The 21,054-nt window shown below is 46.8% G+C and overlaps 1 pseudogene; it reads left to right on the plus strand.

Annotated features, from left to right (window-relative positions):
• Positions 1-1,208, plus strand: part of LOC144738377 (uncharacterized) — a 277,849-nt pseudogene extending 276,641 nt beyond the window's left edge.
• Positions 1,209-21,054: the final 19,846 nt, after the last annotated feature.

Below are 21,054 nucleotides of genomic sequence, written 5' to 3' on the forward strand. Positions count from 1 at the left end.
CAGCATTTTGCAGCAAATTGCAGGGTGAATATAGTAGCAAATGAATGCAAATTATGCGGTGAGATGAATATACGTATTCAGGCTTAAGCTCAATGGCAAGATAACCCTTCTTCCATGAGACCCAAGCCTGGCGAGCACGATTGCTTGGCGACTGGTTGGCGACTTCGCTTCGGGAGAGTTCGTGGCGATCTCTTCAGACGGGTTACAGGGACATCGATCAGCCGTGCATCAACAAGTAAGTGTCTTTGTTAGTGGATAAACTGGTAATCGCGTGTGTAGTCCGACTTACTGTGTATCGGTTAGACGTTGGAAAGAGTTTGCTTCTTGGCGACAGTTTCTCTGCTCTGAAGAATCAGTCACATGGAGCAGAAAAACTCTCCACAGCGTTACGCACACACGGGTAAGAAGCCATTCAATTGCTCTGTGTGTGGTAAGGAATTTGCATGGAAATCACATTTTCACAGTCACCAGAAAACACACTCGGGCGAAAAGCCGTTCAATTGCTCTGTGTGTGAGAAGTCATTTTCACAGAAATCAAATCTTCACACTCACCAGAAAACACACTCGGGTGAGAAGCCATTCAATTGCGCAGTGTGCGGGAAGACATTTGCACAGAAATCAGATCTTCACAGGCACCAGAAAACACACTCGGGTGAGAAGCCATTCAATTGCGCTGTGTGTGGGAAGGCATTTTCACTGAAACAAAATCTTCACACTCACCAGAAAACACACTCGGGTGAGAAGCCATTCAATTGCGCTGTGTGCGGGAAGACATTTGCACAGAAATCAGATCTTCACAAGCACCAAAAAACGCACTCGGGTGAGAAGCCATTCAATTGCGCTGTGTGCTGGAAGGCATTTGCACGGAAATCACATCTTCACAGGCACCAGAAAACACACAAGAGCGAGAATCCATTCAATTGTTCTCCGTTGGAGAGGACACGGTCATCACCCCGAAACAAACATGAGAAGATTCGCAATGAAAGAGAAGTGAAATCAAAAGGTGAAACACAAAGTGCTGCAATGAGTCCTGAAAAAAATGCATCTTTCGAACCTATGCAGGTGGATCCTGAGAGATGCGTGGATGTAGTGGATGTAATAAGTCCTGACGACAATTCCTCTTTTGACCCCATGCAGTTGGATCCTGCGAGATGGCTGGATGTACTGAGCCCTGACGCCAATTCTTTTTTTGACCCCATGCAGGTTGATAATGAGAAATGGCTGCTGGAGTGGCTGGATAGTCAAAGTATGGAGTACTTCTGTTAATTGTTGAAGTCTTGGAATGGGCATGTTTGTGTATCAATTTATTAGGTGCAATTGTATATCAGTGATTTCCAGCACTACTCCAAGCTAGTGTCATAATTTTAACAAAACCGTTCGATTGCTCTGTGTTGGGAGCATTTTCACGTTTAGCAACACTTCACAGGCATCAGGAAACAAAAGGTGAAATCGACAGTGCTGTAATGAGGGCCTAAAGTAAATTCCTCTTTCGACCCCATGCAGTTAGAGATGGCTGGATGTAGTGGAGTGGCTTTAGAGTACATCTGTTAACTGTTACATTGTGTATATTCATATCTCTGTTCCATCCTAGATAGAGTGATGTTGTGAATGCTCTACAATGTGTTTAGATAAAAGTGTTCCTGATAAGTTCCAGAAGTGTTCACAGGATGACAACAATTTTATACTTCGATAGATACCTTGCTTCGTCTCGTCGTTAGATCATCGGGGCTGTTAAATATGTGGTGTTTATGGTAGAAGTTGCCATGTGTTGTCATCTTCTCACAGCTACTGATCTGGGTGTGCCGTCTTGTTTTATGATTTGCCCATTCCTGTTATTCATTTTGTCGTGGTGTTTGTGTTGAATTCCGCGTCTTGAGTGTTGAGGTTTATTCACGTTAAGATGGTGCTTTGTCGTCCGATCGGATTACTTGTTGATGTGGTATGATGCGCAGTGGTTGTGAGGTGGTTCAATTCCTGATTTTACTCTCGTGGTTAAGTGGTCTTGTTGAGCTAACGTTGGGGAAAGTCTGTGATCACAACTTTGCTCAATATTTTAAACATGTTCTATAATTTTCCTGTGTTTGATGGCTTGGACTTCTGGACGAATGGCTTCAGTCGAAAAGGACGTCAACGGGGAAATCGACGTTTACGTGTTTGATTTTAGGAATACATTTTAACAGTTGAATTCCTATTGGGAAATCATTTGCCGAGTTTCTTTCCTGTTTGAGCATGCGTATTAATAAAGATTTCGATACGAGTATTAGCGTGAGTTTTTTTGCAGATTAATAAAGACCTGATTTGTTTTTAAAGATGACTGATCGTACGTTATTGCAACCATATTTTCCTTTAAAAAACACGGACGAGTAGACATGCACACACGAGTGTGCATCCAAGCACCACTATATATACAGCGGTGTGCATACACACATGAGTGTGCATATACAGGGGTGTACATACAGACATACAATGCAGTGTACACATACACGCGAGTGTGCATGCACAGCATTATTAATGTTAATAATTTTTTTGCAGATGAATAAAAATCTGATTTTTAAAAAATTATTTTGATACTTCAGACTAGATTTGAAGCTTTCGTGACTGCAAGGATTCATATTCTTAGGTTTTTTCGGTAAAGTCACGTAGGTAAAACATTAAAATTAATAAAAGTAAAATAAAATAAAAATCACGACGTTTCGGAGGCAACACAAGCTTCCGTCTTCAGGTGGAACCGTCACAGCCACGACAGCTTTATCAAGTAAATGAGAGATTGCAGGAGCTACCACTCCGTATATATAATGGTTGAAGAGGGGGGGGGGAAGCGGCAAGTACAGCACACTTTTTATTCCGCTTCCCCCCCCCCTCTTCAACCATTATATATAAACGGAGTGGTAGCTCCTGCAATCTCTCATTTACTTGATACCGCTGTCGTGGCTGTGACGGTTCCACCTGAAGACGGAAGCTTGTGTTGCCTCCGAAACGTCGTGATTTTTATTTTATTTTACTTTTATTAATTTTAATGTTTTACCTACGTGACTTTACCGAAAAAACCTAAGAATATACTTCAGACTGTATGTCGATGTTAAATCCTCGAAACCTGCAGCAGTTTAGAGGACATTGTCGGGTGAATATTAGCACATTCACAGGAAGCACGGACGGATGCATGGAGATGTACATTTTTATTCAAACGGAAGCGTATAATTATGCAGTGGGATGCACATACATATTAAGATTTAATTACAATGGCCAGATTAGATCAACTATGTTGATTGATATGCGGATTGTAAATGTAAAAAAAATACAATTGAACGCAAAATCCTTGATAGGCCACGTCGTGAACAAAGGTTTTGTGCTTGCTAACAGGACTTGCCCCAAAAGTCTCACGACGGCTATATGGGTTTTTTTGGTCTTTGTGTGTGTATCGACATGCTTCTGGTTGAGTGTCTGTGTGAGAGACACTGATCTATCAACGCTGCGATCCTTAATGCTCCCCCCAGATTTGACGATCGATAGTGGATGTACATTCACTCTGAATCTTTACTTTGTCGTTAAAAAGGACGGGGTACACAATGTTATTAAACTTCACATCTACCCTACCTCCATGCCGAAAAGCCACTGCAGTGGTAATGAAACTGCAACGTATTTGATTCATAAACCCGCATGTTCGAATTTTTCCCAAATTTTAAACCGGGTTGGGATGTCGCCATCCTGCCATGGAACCAATTATCCATTAATGTCTCTATCAGACCATTGCAAGCCTAGTGTTAGAGAATGGCCCACTGAAGCTTATATCACAGAGCTAATTACACTTCAAGTGCCCTCTCGTCCGCATAGTAAAAAGCAGGACCCTACCACCTGTTCTTTAAGTAGGAGTAACGTTTGTCGAAACAATGTTCTTCTATAGATGGAATTTATCCAAATTAAGTGCAGAACCACATTACAGCCTTGTGATGGGTTATTTTGTGCAGTTGTAGTTACTAACTCGGAGACGATAAGACTTGGAGGCACTTATTTATTAACGAGCACTGACGGAATTAACACGCTTAATATTCCGTCCATCTATTATATGGCGACGCTACTCAGCCAGGACAGACGGTAGGCTGCCTGACTAGCGGCGCTCCGAGATGGTGGAGACGGAGATGACGATGAGAAGAATGTCGACGATGGACTACAGCAGCACAACGGGGTTCACATTCCAAACACAGCCCCAAGGTGCCCCACATGGGCCCCTCTTACACTGTCACGTGGACTCGCTCCACCCCAGCCACGCCCCCTTTCTGGAACCTACTAGCGGGTTCTGGTGGGCCCCTCTGTGACATTTCCCCGAGATCCTCCTCGTGCACATCCTGGCCTGCTGACGACAGGACTGCCGTACGCCACAGATCTTCTTTTCTGCCAGCAGCAAATGCTTTGCCACTACAGAGTCAATGCCAACTGGGCTGAGATCCTTAACTTGCTAGACTAGAGAACCCGCTTTGATCACTGGCGGGTGCCAGGTTTCAAACCCTGGTTATCCAGCGGCAGCCTGTATCGTGAGCAGCAGCATTTTTTGAATATTCTGTCAAAAAATTTAGATTTTTGAGTGGTGGCACAATTCTGCAATTGCTTTTTAATACCTCTGGTGGCAGGAGTAATGTCTACAAGACCGAGTTCTAGAAAGTCCCTTTAGACGATATTTTGGTCTACTCTTCCACATTGGGCAGATGTTTTAGAAGAGGAAGGAGTACCCAAACTTTAACCTACCACACGCACCTTGCTGCTCGATTGTGGCATACCCATTTCTACTGCTAGGTGGACAGAGGCAGGGGGGTTTAAGAAACTCAACTATTTGTTTCAACTGCTGTGGCAGAAGGGGGGCAGAGGTGCAGTGGAGCAGAAGGGCAGTGGAGCATTGGACCTGAGGAGAAGTGGGACAGTGGAGCAGAGGGGGCAGTGCGGCAAAAGGGCAGAGGGAAAGAGGTCATTGGGGCAGTGGGGTAGTGGTGTAGAGTGGCAGTGTTGTGCAGGAGGCGATTCACCGGAATATATTTTCTCACCACTATTGGTATTTGCTCTGAAGATGGACCATTTCCCAAAACGTCTCTCAAATGTGTGTCCTTGTGTAATGACAGGGTTACACCTGTTGACATGACAAAGTTACACCTGCTGTCCTGGGAAGGCATTTACGGGTACAGGCACAGAAGTAACAGCCAGTCAGGGAAGGAGGCGTGCCTGGGGCAAAGCAAACAGGTGGGGTTCGTCGACATGCTCCTGGAACCTGCTCGAAGGTTCCACGAGAGGGCGTGGCTGGAGGCGGAGCTTAGCCACACCTGGGGGAATATAATGGGGAGCGGACCCGGAGCTCGGGGCTCGTGTGGGGTCCTGGGTCGCTGTTCACCGAAATCTCTCTCCGTTGTCCGGCCACGTGGAAGATCTCCTGAATGGTTACATCGCCGTCATCATCATGCCGCCAGCCAGCGGCGAGACGAGTGAGGGCGAGGGGACCACGCCGAGTGATCGGCTCTGCGTGCAGCCACTAGAGGTGTTATTGCCAAGAGTTCTATTCAGTAAGAGGAAGAACCAGTGTTGGCCTGTATTGTGTCCACTGTGAGAAATAAAGAAGTACCCTCTATGTGACGTGTCGTGGAAGTCACTTATTACACTTGTACTGCCACACACACAGCTGGGACACCTCACATCCGAGCCAAGGCACATTTACCCAACACAGACAGCACTTGCAAGCAATTCAACGTTATGTTGTGTCATCATGGGTTTATTTCACAAAGTTTATATAGTACCAGCAACAACAATGGTATTGAATCTTATTCTTTACATGAGTGGCCCTGGGGCTTGCCACGTGGCAGGTTTCGTCAATTGTCTGTACAAGACCCCTCTAGCTCTCTCATCCTGGGTCAGCTGCCCCTTCCATGTCCTGGAAACCATGGCAAGGTCACCCCATGAGGACTGCCTGGATGAAAACCAGCATGGAAGGGGCCCAGGATGGTGACGGCTATGTTTTTTGGCTAGTCCCGTGTGTGTTTGTTGTGTGAGGTGTCTTGATAGCAGTCATTCTCCACTGTAGTCCTGGCATCTGCTGCTCAGATTCCTTCCACAGCTGTGGTCCCAGTGGCACCGTCTCTCCGGGGAACCATGTGGTGTGTGTGTGACGAGTATCACGGGGTGTGTGTGTGGGTGGGTGGCATGTATCACGGGGTGGGTGGGTAGTCTGGTGATAGTGGTCATGGTTGGCAGCGATCCACGACCACAACAACCACCCCTACTGTGTGGTGGACATGCCACCACACAGCAGCACGCGGCGGAGGAGTGAGGTGATTGCTCTCGCCACGCGAGCAAGGCCCCCTCGCTTCCTCTTCTTTCCCTGCATCACCACCTCCACCACCTGCAACTCCTCCACCTCTTCCTTTGTCTCGTCCTCGATCTCCTCCTCTTCATCCTCCACCACCATCTTCTCTCCATTCTCTGTCTTCTCCATTCTTTCCTCTGGTTCCTCAATCTCCTCGTCCTCCACCACCTCCACCTTCTCCTCTTCCTGTTCCACCTCTGTCTTCTTCTCTATCTTCTCTGCTTGGAAGCACTCTTCTCCAAAGCTTGGAGCAATCAGGCCCTGCATAGGAGTGTCAGAGGTGGATGCGGGGGCGGTGGTGATGGCAGCGGTGGTGGTGGCGGTCATGGCGGTGGTGGCGGTAGCGGTCGTGGCGGTCGTGGCGGCGGCAGCGGTGGCGGTGGTGGTTACTGCGGTGGTTGTGGTGGCGGAGGTGGTGGCGGCGGTGGTGGCGGCGGTCGTGGCGGTGGTCGTGGCGGCGGTCGTGGCGGCGGTCGTGGCGGCGGTCGTGGCGGCGGTCGTGGCGGCGGTCGTGGCGGCGGTCGTGGCGGCGGTCGTGGCGGCGGTCGTGGCGGCGGTCGTGGCGGCGGTCGTGGCGGCGGTCGTGGCGGCGGTCGTGGCGGCGGTCGTGGTGGCGGCGGTCGTGGCGGCGGTCGTGGCGGCGGTCGTGGCGGCGGTCGTGGCGGCGGTCGTGGCGGCGGTCGTGGCGGCGGTCGTGGCGGCGGTCGTGGCGGCGGTCGTGGCGGCGATCGTGGCGGCGGTCGTGGCGGCGGTCGTGGCGGCGGTCGTGGCGGCGGCAGCGATGGTGGTGGCGGCGGCAGTGGTGGCAGTGGCGGCGGCGGTGGTGGTGGCGGCGGCGGTGGTGGTGGTGGCGGTAGCAGCGGTTGCGTTGGTGGTTACTGCGGTGGTTGTGGTGGCGGAGGTGGAGGTGGTGGTGGTGGTGGCGGTGGTGGCGGCGGCAGCTGTGGCGGTGGTGGTGGCGGCGGCGGTGGTGGTGGCGGTGGTGGCGTTGGCGATGGTGGCGTTGGCAGGGGAGGTTGTGGCGGTGGTGGCAGTGGTGGTGGCAGTGGTGGCGGTGGTGACGGCGGTGGTGGCAGTGGTGACGGCGGTGGTGGCGGCGGTGGTGGTGACGGCGGTGATTGCGGTGATGGCGGTGATGGCGGTGGTGGTGGCAGTGGTGGCGGTGATGGCAGTGGTGGCGGTGGTAGCAATGCTGGCGAGGCGCTGCTCCTGCTCAAGGCGCTTCTCCTCCTCGACGCGTTTCACGTTGGCGAGACACTTCTCCTCCTCCTCCTCCAGATTCTTCTCCTCAGGACACTTCATCTCGAGATGATGCTTCTCACCAATGATGTACTTCACTTTAATGAGGCGCTTCTTGAGGAAATAGTCTCGGAAGCACTTCTCCTCTGTGCGGCACTTCGCCCTGGCAATGCGCTGCACCTCAAAGAGGTGCTCCTCTTCCATGGTGCATCTTTCTTTGCCAAGGTTCTTTTCCTGGAGATGCTTCACCCCGCTGACGTGCTTCAACTCCCCAATTATCCTCTGATCAAGCAAAGATAAGCAAAGGGACATTCAGACATGCACATGCAAGCAAACATTCATACCCACAGGCACGCAAACGTGGACGTGCACATAAATCCAAACAAAAAAACATACTCACACATATATGTACAGATGCAGCCATCCACATTCAGTCATTCAAACTTGCTTAGTACACACTTGAATATACACTTTCACCTGATGTTAACACAATGCCTTATCCATCAATACTCGTATCACATTGTACGTGTAGTACTAACCCCTAAATATCCCAACTCCTATAGAATGAAAATACATGTCACATCCTCATATATCCTCATAAACCCCATGCATGCACTCAAGACTTTGCTCGATTGTGACGGTTTCATAGCAATTGTTGGCAATAATCATCACTGGCCATAGTTTTCACAGAATGTCCCATTATAAATATCTGGAAGCCCATACTCTGGACAAACTTCACTGCAGCGCCCATAGTGGGGAACTGTAATGGCAACTTCCAATCAACTCACAGACATAATTCGTGTGACTGCCTGATATCATTCTGTCTTCATTGGTAATAAATGGCCACTTCAAGTGCCTGCATGAGTGGGACGGTGAAGAGATGCGGTGATGATGTCGGGACATGGTGTTGTGATATGGAGAGGAGAAGTAGTGGAATGTTCTCGAGAGATGGTGTATTGTGATGGTATAGAGGCATGATGAGGCTCTAATATGGTGTATTGAATTGGTGGTCGTGTAGTGTGATGAGAAAAGTGATGGGGAGAGTTGGTGTCGTGATATTTTGGTGTGATGGTGTGTTGACATGGTGTGCTAGTTTTCGAGACAATGTCGTGTGTTTTAACCCTACAGACCCCATACACATCGTGCTCTCTTTTAGCCCAGCCCCCCCTCCCAATACGTTCCATTCATTGGCTACCACATTCTGATAAGCTCCTCCCCCCTCCTCCCCCCTTAACTTGTATTTAAGAACTTGCATCTTGGAATCCCTGCCTCACTTGATACAGCAAATTCAGCTGTGACGGTCCCACCTGGGATGGAGACTTGTGTTGCCTCCGAAACGTCGTGATTTTTATTATTTTATTTTTATAAATTTGTATTTCATTTTTTACCTTCATGACTTTACCGAAATAACTAAGAGTATGAAAACTTGCAATCACGAAAGCTTCAAATCTAGAACCCATACACACCTTTGGGGAGCGATTCTTGTAACTTTGGCCTGGGAAAGGGTCCACCTTATCCATAACGTCCCCCCACGTGGTTGACTGGCACGCCGACTCCCGGGCTATGAAGAACAGAAAATTCATTCAAGGGACGAGTAATTAATTAGAGAACGAAGGACATGGAAACTTACAGAACTAATTTTGAGATGCCAGTAATTACCTCTTACCACACAACAGGACCTGCTATTGAGAAATAGTCATCACATGGCAGTAAAACTTTACAAGTCATGTTTTTGTCGGCATTTTGAGACCGTAAATTACCTAAGCTTGAGACCCGAGTTTGAACAAAGATGGCAGAAACTCAAATCTAAACCCATCCTCTTTGCCACACTCGATCATTATGTCTTCCCATTACCACCAAGCCATGTCTACGAAAACTAATTCATCAAGGAGCCTCCTCCTCCGCATATAATCCATGTGATGCAGGTATCTGGGACTTACCCTCATAGTCATCCAAGATCTCAGCCCACGTGATTTGTCTGTCCATGTTGTTGCGAAGGAGTAGATTTTGTTTGAAGTTGGATGGCCTGGGGAGGTTGGAACAACGCTCAGATTTAGCAACCTTTTGAATCACTCATCCTCCTAAGTAATATATATTTGACCACTCATCGTACCAATCCAATCACTATCGTGACTATACTTTTTGGTTTTTTTCGGTAAAGTCACGTAGGTAAAAAGAGAAATAATATCACGAAATAATGAAAATAATAGAAATAATAATAGAAATAGAATAATAAATCACGACGTTTCGGAGGCAACACAAGCTTCCTTCATCAGGTGTAAAATGGCACAGCAAAATAACTGTAGTTAGGTGTAAAAAGGCAAAATAACTAGTTATTTTACAGTTATTCTACAGTTATTTTGCTATGCCTTTTTAAATCCTTTATATTAAGTTCGCTTGCTTGCGTGCTTGCTTGCTTACAACCGTGCAAATCTTTCGGTCGTTTTTTAACCCACTTCCCGTGATCCAATCGAGCTGACATTTTCCACACAGACTCGTTGTGCGAGACAATTAATGTTCGTTAAAAAAAAATCCCAAAATTTTACACTGTTTAGGGAAAACAAATTAAATATTTAATTACCAATTGCTTAATGCTGCCAGACAATCATCTGACCCATAGGTGGCAGCCATCTCAAGCCAGAGGACGAGAAGACTCTAGCCGCCACGTATATAAAGGATTTATAGTGAAAAACTTTGTTTTTACGGGTGTACTTGTTACACCTGATGAAGGAAGCTTGTGTTGCCTCCGAAACGTCGTGATTTATTATTCTATTTCTATTATTATTTATGTAATACAATTTTATTATTTATTTTCCCTACGTGACTTTACCGAAAAAAACCTAAGAGTATGAATCCTTGCAGTCACGAAAGCTTCAAATCTAAAACACTATCGTGACTTTTTTTTGTTGTTGCTGCTAATCCTACATAATGCACGGGCATAATATGACTTTGAGACCCCCCACCTCCTACGCATTCCACAAGTAGTGACTAATCCCATATCTGAATTTTCCAGAAATATGCTAAATTCATCTGTTGATATGCAAATTCCTTTGTCAAGGCGCCCTTCCCCCTCTAACCCAGCTTAAATATACGCTGCCAAGCTTAGTGGTGTTCATTCAGACGCTGTCAGTTCGACAGCCCTGTTCTTCACCTGAGGACGGCTGCTTGCGTTGTGGCCGAAACGTCGTGAGAATTGTATTTTATAATATTAAATTTTTATTATTTTATTATTTCCATTCTACATGACTTCATCGAAATAAGACTATCTTGACTGTTGCTTTAAAAGCCCACTCACTCGCTTGTTTACCCACTCATGTGTGCGCCCGATCACTCACTCATCCACCCACACGAACATGTTTATTCCAACTGCCTATTCCATTAAACATAATCACCAGACTTAACATTTAAATTTCACCTCAAATCTAGACATGCATGTTCATGTACAGCCCATTTGTATTAATCGATTGCTTGATAAAAGACCCATATGCCTTGTGGGTCATTGGGGTCACATGACCATACCTAAATAATTTGTTATAATAGGAGCATGACGTCGTAGGTCAATTGATGTCAGAGGTACCACCCATTTGGCTGTGACATCACAGATTGGAGGCAACTATGGCAGTGGCTAGGGTATGAACTTAAAGGCAGACTCCTCCCCAAATGTTGAATAACATTCAATACACGTAATGTAGGGCACAATTGTACCAGCAATCAGAACACAATAATTGTACTCTTAGTTTTTTTTGGTAAAGTCACGTAGGTAAAAATAAATAATAATAAATAAAATTAATAATATAATTAATAATAGAAATAAAATAATAACATAATAATAATATAATAAATCACCTATGTGACTTTACCGAAGGGAAAGAATAAAATAATAAAAATAATAAACAAATACAATTATCACGTTTCGACTGCAACACAAGCAATCATCATCAGGTGTGTAATCCACAACAAGAACATTTGAAAAAAGTGGCGTTTTTTTATAATTTGATTGCTGAAAATTGAGTTAAGAACACATAAAAATGATGAAGCTTTAGTTTGTGGTCGAAATGTAAAATCAACAGGGTCGCTCACCTCGTTGAGGATTCGCTCTCAAAAGGCTTCTTCTGCTGCTCCCTCGTGTGCATTCCTCTCGACTGTGGGTGGAGGCGTGGCTGTGACGTAACAGACGTGACGTCACTAGCGCGAGGCTCCGCCCCCCACGAGGCCGGCTGGCGCATCACGTGGTGAAGTGCTGGTTGTGCGCGGGACCGGAAACAGCAGGCCCCTGGGTTCGACTTCAGACTCCGTGTTCTACACAGCGAGGGTGAGTGAATGGGTGAGTGGGTGTGTGAGTGGGTGAGTGGGTGAGAGATTGAGTGAGTGGGTGGGTGAGTGGGTGAGAGATTGAGTGAGTGGGTGGGTGAGTGGGTGAGAGATTGAGTGAGTGGGTGGGTGAGTGGGTGAGAGATTGAGTGAGTGGGTGGGTGAGTGGGTGAGAGATTGAGTGAGTGGGTGAGAGATTGAGTGAGTGGGTGGGTGAGTGGGTGAGTGGGTGAGAGATTGAGTGAGTGGGTGGGTGAGTGGGTTAGAGATTGAGTGAGCGGGTGGGTGAGTGGGTGAGAGATTGGGTGAGTGGGTGAGAGATTGAGTGAGTGAATGGGTGAGAGATTGAGTGAATGGGTGAGTGGGTGAGAGATTGAGTGAGTGGGTGAGAGATTGAGTGAGTGGGTGAGAGATTGAGTGAGTGCGTGAGTGGGTGGGTGAGTGGGTGAGAGATTGAGTGAGTGGGTGGGTGAGTAGGTGAGAGATTGAGCGGGTGGGTGAGTGGGTAAGAGATTGAGTGAATGGGTGAGTGCGTGAGAGATTGAGTGAGTGGGTGGGTGAGTAGGTGAGAGATTGAGCGGGTGGGTGAGTGGGTAAGAGATTGAGTGAATGGGTGAGTGGGTGAGAGATTAGCGAGTGGGTGAGAGATTAAGTGAGTGGGTGAGAGATTGAGTGAGTGCGTGGGTGAGTGGGTGAGAGATTGAGTGAGTGGGTGGGTGAGTGGGTGAGAGATTGAGTGAGTGGGTGAGAGATTGAGTGAGTGCGTGAGTGGGTGGGTTAGTGGGTGAGAGATTGAGTGAGTGGGTGGGTGAGTGGGTTAGAGATTGAGTGAGCGGGTGGGTGAGTGGGTGAGAGATTGGGTGAGTGGGTGAGAGATTGAGTGAGTGAATGGGTGAGAGATTGAGTGAGTGAATGGGTGAGAGATTGAGTGAATGGGTGAGTGGGTGAGAGATTGAGTGAGTGGGTGGGTGAGTAGGTGAGAGATTGAGCGGGTGGGTGAGTGGGTAAGAGATTGAGTGAATGGGTGAGTGGGTGAGAGATTGAGTGAGTGCGTGGGTGAGTGGGTGAGAGATTGAGTGAGTGGGTGGGTGAGTGGGTGAGAGATTGAGTGAGTGGGTGAGAGATTGAGTGAGTGGGTGAGAGATTGAGTGAGTGCGTGAGTGGGTGGGTTAGTGGGTGAGAGATTGAGTGAGTGGGTGGGTGAGTGGGTAAGAGATTGAGTGAATGGGTGAGTGGGTGAGAGATTAGTGAGTGGGTGAGTGGGTAAGAGATTGAGTTAATGGGTGGGTGAGTGGGTGAGAGATTAGCGAGTGGGTGAGAGATTAGCGAGTGGGTGAGAGATTAGCGAGTGGGTGAGAGATTAGCGAGTGGGTGAGAGATTAGCGAGTGGGTGAGAGATTAGCGAGTGGGTGAGAGATTAGCGAGTGGGTGAGAGATTAGCGAGTGGGTGAGTGAGTGGGTGAGAGATTGAGTGAGTGTGGCAGAGTGAGTGAGTGTGGCAGAGTGAGTCAGTGAGTGTGATAGAATGAGACAGTGAGTTAGTGATAGACAGTGCGTTACTGCGAGACAGTGAGTTAGTGAGAGACAGTGAGTTAGTGAGAAAGAGAGAGTGTGGCAGAGTGAGTGTATGGCAGAGTGAGTGAGAGTGTGCAGTTCGTGTTTTGTCGAGGAAGTGTGGCGAGTGTGTGTGTGTGTGTGCGTTGTGTAGCTGTGTGTACATCGTGCACGTAGTGTTTGTAGTCTCTAATTAGTCAAAATTACGCTACAGAAATTAAACATTTGCCGCCTTGCTTTGTGCTGTCTTTGATGTTGCCATTCATGCGACGAGGACAGAAGGGAGGCCTGGCCGTTAGGCCTGCCATACACCTCGGCCTCAGGCTTCACATTCATTATTTTTTTTATTTTTGTATAATTTGAATTATGAACTTGTATTTCATTCATTGAATTGCAAGCGTATAAACACCATCGTATTGGTTTATTCACTATTAAATTAATGGTTTTCTTAATCTATGTAGTTATGTTTAAGTGAGTGAGGTGGTTGTGCTAAGTCTGAATTAGAGCTACATGTAAATTATTGTGCAATGGTTTGTCTGTGTGCACCTAGCCTGGTACGGGTAATATGGACTTTGTAATTATTATGTCGTTAAAGAGATTGATTATTTGTGTGTCTGTTATGTTTGTGTCAGTTTACATATCTATGTTTGTAGCTGTCTGTGTTAATTTATGATGGGTGGTGGTGATGATGGGTGGTGATGATGATGGATGGTGGTGATAATGGGTGGTGGTGATTATGGGTGGTGATGATTATGGGTAGGTGGTGATAATGAGTGACGATGGTAATGGATGGTGATAATGATGGGTAGGTGGTGATGATGGGTGACGATGATTCATGATGGTGATGAATGTGATGGATGGTGATAATAATGGTTGGTGCTGATGATGATGGGTGGTGCTGATGATGGGTAAAGATGACGATCGGTGCTGATGATGATGGGTTATGATGGTAATTTGTGGTGATGAGGGGTGGTGATGATGGGTGCTGATGGTGATGGGTGTTGGTGATGATGATGGGTGTTGGTGATGATGGGTCATGGTGTTGATATGTGGTTGATGATAATGGATGGGTGTTTATAATGGTGATGGATAGTGATTTTGATGGTTGGTGATGATGATGATGGCTGGAGAGTCAAAGTATTGAGTACTTCTGTTAACTCTTGAAGTCCTGGAATGTGCATGTTTGTGTCTCTGTTCGATCAATCAATGAGGTACAAGTTATTATTTGCGTGATTCCCAGTGCTCCAAGCTAGAGTGATGTTGTGAATGCTCTATAATGTGTTCGGAAAAAAAGTCTTCCTTTAAAGTTCTAGAAGTGTCCACTTATTTCATAATGACAACAATTTTATATTTCGATAGATACGATGCTTCGTCTGGTGGTTGTATCATCGGTACTGTTAAATGTGTGGTGTTTATGGTAGAAGGTGCCATGTGTTGTGATCTTCTCACAGCTCACATTCTAGACTTCGTCACGTTAAAGTGGTGCCTTGTAGTCATATCGGATTACTTGTTGATGTGGTGTGATGCGCAGTGGTTGTGAGGTGGTCCAATTCCTGATTTTACTCTCGTGGCTCAGTGGTCTTGTTGAGCTAAAGTTGGAAAATTACTGTGAAAATAACTTTTCTCAATATAAAAAAAAAATCTTTTTCCTGATTGTTTAATAAAAACTACTGCAGATGATCGGTTTCAGAATGTACGTGGATTTCACGTTCGTTGTTCCTGTGTTTGATGCCTTTTACTTCAGGATGAATAGCTTCAATCGATAAGGACGTCAATGGGGAATGATAAATCCACGTTTGCGTGTTTGATTTTGAGAAGATTTTAAACTATTACATTCCTGAAAATAATAATAATTTGTCTCGTTCCTTAACTGTTTGACCAAACGAATATTAATAAAGATTTTGATACGAGTTTTAACTTAAATATATTTGCTTTCGCAATCGGTGGGAGTGTGTGGGCAGAGCTGTCAACCCCTTAGCAGTGCCCGACCTCATCACGGGCCAGTTGGGACCCACAAAGTCCCAGCAGATGGGAGAAACACAAACAAATAGTATAACTAGTACAACTACTACTGTTACTACCACATTGTAGTGTTATAACTAGTACAACTACTACTGTTACTACCACACTAGTATAACTAGTACAACTACTACTGTTACTACCACATTGTAGTGTTATTATAACTAGTATAACTACTACTGTTACTACCACATCGTAGTGTTATAACTAGTACAACTACTGTTACTACCACATCGTAGTGTTATAACTAGTACAACTACTACTGTTACTACCACATTGTAGTATTATAACTAGTACAACTACTACTGTTACTACCACATTGTAGTATTATAACTAGTATAACTACTACTGTTACTACCACACTAGTATAACTAGTATAACTACTACTGTTACTACCACATCGTAGTGTTATTATAACTAGTATAACTACTACTGTTACTACCACATCGTAGTGGTAGTATAACTAGTATAACTACTGTTACTACCACACTAGTATAACTAGTATAACTACTATTGTTGCTACCACACCGTAGTATAACTAGTATAACTACTGCTGTTACTAACACCGCAGTGCTATTATTACTACTGTTAGTACAGCACTACCGCTTAGCCGCATCACACGTGTACACTCACGTATATACTCGTATACACGTGTACGCTCAACAACAACAGCCGCCATTCCCCACTAAGTGGCGGTGATGTCACCAAGGTGCCAGGCTAGGTGCGCTTGAGACCACGTGAAGTGTCGAAGGTTCACTGACACGAGGTCACGGGACACACCCAGATGCCCTGGGTTGACTGAGATGCCTGGTGGATGCACCAGCTGTGTCCTTTACTGCGCCAACTTGCTGTATTTTATCCACCCAGCACTCCGTTCATTGTTGTGAGCACCGCTCCTCTGCCCTGAGTTGTTGTTGGAGTGCGACTGCCTCCAACTGCCCAGTAGCGTCTTTGACAAGCCTCCTCCATAGAGGTCAATCTTGGCACCGCTGGTACCGATCTTCAGCAAGTCCACTCAGCTCCACATCCTCCCGTACTGCATCAGTCCATCTCTACTCCAGCCCACTTCTTGCACCTTTTAACCTCTCCAACTGGACAAACAGTAACAGCTTGGGCATGAGGTGGTGGGGCATGAGGGCTACATGACCTAGTGAATGCAGCGTTGCCTGCTGGAGGAGCTCATTGATGGGACTGTCGCGGTCTTTCGCGGATTTGTGAGCTCCTCACACAATCCATCCTGGTTAAACCAAGGATGGATCGTAAGCAGGCCAGCCTAAATCTTTCTCACCAGCGCAGATGTTCCATGAGGGGTCAACATTTCACAAGTATAGAGAAGGAAGGGCATGACTGTGGTTGAGACGATCCACAGCTTCATGTGGAGTGACATCAGGTAGCTTCCACACAGCATTACACAGCCGATGAATAGATAATGCCGCCTCAGCTGTCAAACCGGAGCTGGTCATGAGCACACTGCCCAGATGTGGGAAAACTCTCCACTTTCCACTCTACAAATGCTCCATTGTAGATAAGACAACAACAACCGCCATTCGCCACTATGTGGCGGTGACGTCACCACGACGCTTGTGCCAGGCTATGTGCACCTTGAGGCCACACCACGTGCACACTTGTAGATTTACACACACGTGCAGTGCACACTCGCACACATGTACACGCGTAAAGACAAAGGTATTGTAGCCTACACAGAATATTAGGTCAAGTGCGCACCTATCAAGGAGGGCACTGCACACAAGGAAGGTGGTGTGACCAGCGCCATGGCCGGACGCCTTCGTCTCCCCCATGCTGACGTTCACTACACGCCACACCAGGTTCTCGTATTCATCTGAATCTAAGTTGGTAAATTTGTAAATGCGCAACTATTATAAGCCAGGTGGTCATGAGGAGCGCACAGGGAGATGGTAATCGGTTCTGATGTTTGCTGTCACTATTTTTAACCTCGAGTTTGACTCTAACTCGGCTCGCCGGGTCAGTAGCGCGGTGCGCTGTCCGCTACGTGATGCCGCGTCAGTTGTTTCTGTCGCAGTTGTTTCCGCTACTGCTCGCACCCGTCGTCCCTCATCATCGTCCTCCTCGTCATCGTTGTTACCTCTTCTTGGTTCTTTCGGTAAAGTCACGTAGAAGGGAAATAATAAAATAATAAACATAAAACATAAGAAAATAATTCTCACGACGTTTCAGCCACAACGCAAACAGCCGTCCTCAGGTGAAGAACAGGTCTGTCGGAAAGACAGCGTCTGAATGACGCTGTCTTTCCGCGTCTGAATTATTTCCCTTCTACGTGACTTTACCGAAAGAACCAACAAGATGAATCACTGCAGTCACGAAAGCTTTAAATCAAAATCGTTGTTACCGTGCAGAGACCCGGCGTCCCATCTGGCGGCCGCCCACAGCGGACGTCCTCTTACTTCCAGACCCTCGCCGTGGCCGACTCGCAGCGCCCCGAGCCGGCCTCCCTGAGCTCGCGGGAGGATCTCGACCTTATTACAGTTGGCCAACTCGGAATTGGAGCTGGAGCAAACGTCTCCAAGTCAGCAGCCTCTCATCACCGGTGTGACGGTTCAGAACTGGTTTCTACTGCATTGCACACAATACCCGCTTGACCACTTGATGTCCGATCATGGCCACGATGCACCACTCCGCTACTGCTTACACAATCATCTGGCTTGACCACCTCTATCAGAGCTGTCTACATCGGCCACTTGTACTGCCACCCATGCACCCACCACTCGCTCTGCCTGCCTGGCGATCGCCTGCAACCCAATGGCTTTGAATACACCACACAATATCATTGGCTCTGAGAGAGTAAGCAGGCCTGGACTTAGTGCTTAGATGGGAGACTCCCTGGGAATGCCGGGTGTTGTGGGCTTAGGCCACAAGGTGACTTGTCGAAGGCGTACATCGATAGATTCTTGATTCCATCTATCCTTGTCATTGAGGTGCATCCTCTTCGTATTCATGACGTTCTACTTGGTACCGTTTCCTCCCACATGCACCACTCAATGCAATTGGCCAAACATTCCAATGTAGCAGGAGCCTCCTGATAATGTCTTGAGACTCAGTAAGGCTCTCCTGCTTGGTTTACACCACGCGAACGACTGCAGCTGTTGATCGCGCAGCTCCCCCCGCGACGATCCCCTCCACGCTGTCCGTGGCTCCCCCTTTCACCGCAGCCTTGCCCAACCGCAAGGTGAGCTGTGCGACTGCTGCCAGTAGTTGGTCAGCCATCTCATCACCTCGCTCCACCCCTCCATGATTTGTAGCTGCTGTCGGTCGCCTGCACCCCCCCCCCCCCTCGTTGCCGCCGCAGCTTCCTCTTCATCTACGGGGTTGTTGACCGGGACCCCGCCTCCCGGGGCTGACTGAAGGTGGGTCTCCCCCTCGTCATCTCCTTCGTCAAAGGTCGTCTCAGGTGGGTTCTTCCCTCGGTTATACCGTGACATGATGGTACCCCACTTCTGACACCAGTTGTATTGATCCCAGGAGACACGTTTCTTGTCGGTGATCTTCATTGAAGGCACGAACACTTGACAGGCGAAAACACCGGCTTCAGCAGCCCCGAGCCTCTCGTTTTCGACACGTTTTATCCTATGCGTGGCCATCCCTTAACCCGTGAGCACGCCCCCTCTCTAGAACCTTCTCGATGGCTCTTGGTCCTTGATCCACACCTGCTCCCTTCTGTCACTTGGCCACAGCCTTATTCTCGATCCTTCTCGTAGACCGCAGATCGTTCACCCTGTCTATTCATTAACCTGTCATTACACCCTGTGACCGCTAGTCCCCTGTACTGTCTTTACACATGCATCCATCCACCCAATCACAAAAAAACTAACTTACCAACTCAATCATCCACTCACTGATCTATTCACTCACGCACCGACTCACTCAGAAATTTACTGACCAACCCACTCATTCAATTTCTCACCTACTCACCCACTCATGCACAGATGTACCCACTCACCCACTCCCTCACCTACTTACTCATACACTCACTCAGCCACTCGCTCAACCACTCACTCACACTCTCTCATCCACCCATCATCACTCATTCACCCATTTATCTACTCAATAATTAACTCACAGACTCACTCACAAACGCACGCAAAAAAAACAACACGCACATGAACACGTAAACACACATACAAAAACAAAGACCCCCCGTATAGCCTTAACAGATTGTTGGGGGCAAGTGCTGTTCACGAGCACCTACAGTATGAATACCAGCACAAAACACGAGAGGGTGGGTGGCCAGCACCACGCACGGCCGCCTTGGTCTCACTAGTGGCCATGTTTTCACACCATTCCAGGTACTCATTTGAGACTACACTACACACTCACTCGCACACACTTACTCTCACAAACTCACACACACACACTCTCAAACTCTCGCAAACTTTCTCACACTCCATGACTCATTAAAATTTACACAAGCTCACTCTCACAAACTCACACACAAAGACATACATTCCGTGTATGGGATTTACCGTATAGCCTGAAGAAACTGTATGGCTAAGTGCTGTTAGAAATCGCCTAGGGTTCAGTGTTACTGACGCTCCCGTAGAGTTCAGTGTTCCTCACTGACACTCCAATAGGGTTCGGTGTTACTTACTGACGCTCCCATATAGTTCAATGTGACTCACTGGAGCTCCCATAGGTTTCAGAATTACTCACACAAACATCCATACTCAGAGACCCATAGATTCCAACAGACATCCATAGACTCACACAGAGACCCATAGCCTCACACAAAGATCCATACATTCAAAGAGACCCAAAAACTCACACCGAAATCCATAGATTCGTACAGAGGCCAATAAGAATAAAAATAAAAAAGTATTTATTTTGTACTGAAGGAATCTAACGAGCAATACAGATCTTTTTCACAGATGTGCAGTCAGGCTGGTCAAAATGTAACAACAAAAATAGAATACAAAACACGACAGGAGAGGTAAACAAATTATTTACAAATATACAAATGAAACTAAACAATGTTTTTATCTCACCACGGCTAAACCTCGAAACACCTAACCCTCTAAACCTATAACCCTCTAAACCCATAACCTTCTTAACCATACAACTCTACCCTTAACCCTCTCATCCTCAAAACTGTAACTTTCAAAAACTCTCAATCCCTAACCTAAATCCCAAACCATCAAAACCCCAACCCTCTGAAACACCTAACCTTTTCTAAACCCGTATTACCCTAAAATACTAACCCTCTCAACATCTAACTCTTTAAACCCTCTAAACACCTAACTCTCTAATCTCCTTAATAAAGGGTTTTGGGGGTAAGTTCATGTAAATGTCAATGCGTCATTACACCCACCACCACCCGACAGCCAATTAGTACATTTTATCACGTGACCAAAAAATGCCAATTTGTTTCTACTTTAGAACGCCGCTGTGTTGGAGACTAACAAAAAAAAACCCTTTTATTACAGATAATATTAAGTGTAGGTGTTAAACCCTCTCATCCCTGGCCCTCTAACCCCTTAACCCTTGAAAATCCTCAAATCCATAACCTTCTAAATCCCTAATTCCCTAAACGCCCCGAAATATCTAAACTCATAAACCAA

The sequence above is a fragment of the Lampetra planeri genome, chromosome 82, assembly GCF_965212315.1.
Source record: "Lampetra planeri chromosome 82, kcLamPlan1.2.h2, whole genome shotgun sequence".
Classification (NCBI taxonomy): Eukaryota; Metazoa; Chordata; class Hyperoartia; order Petromyzontiformes; family Petromyzontidae; genus Lampetra; species Lampetra planeri.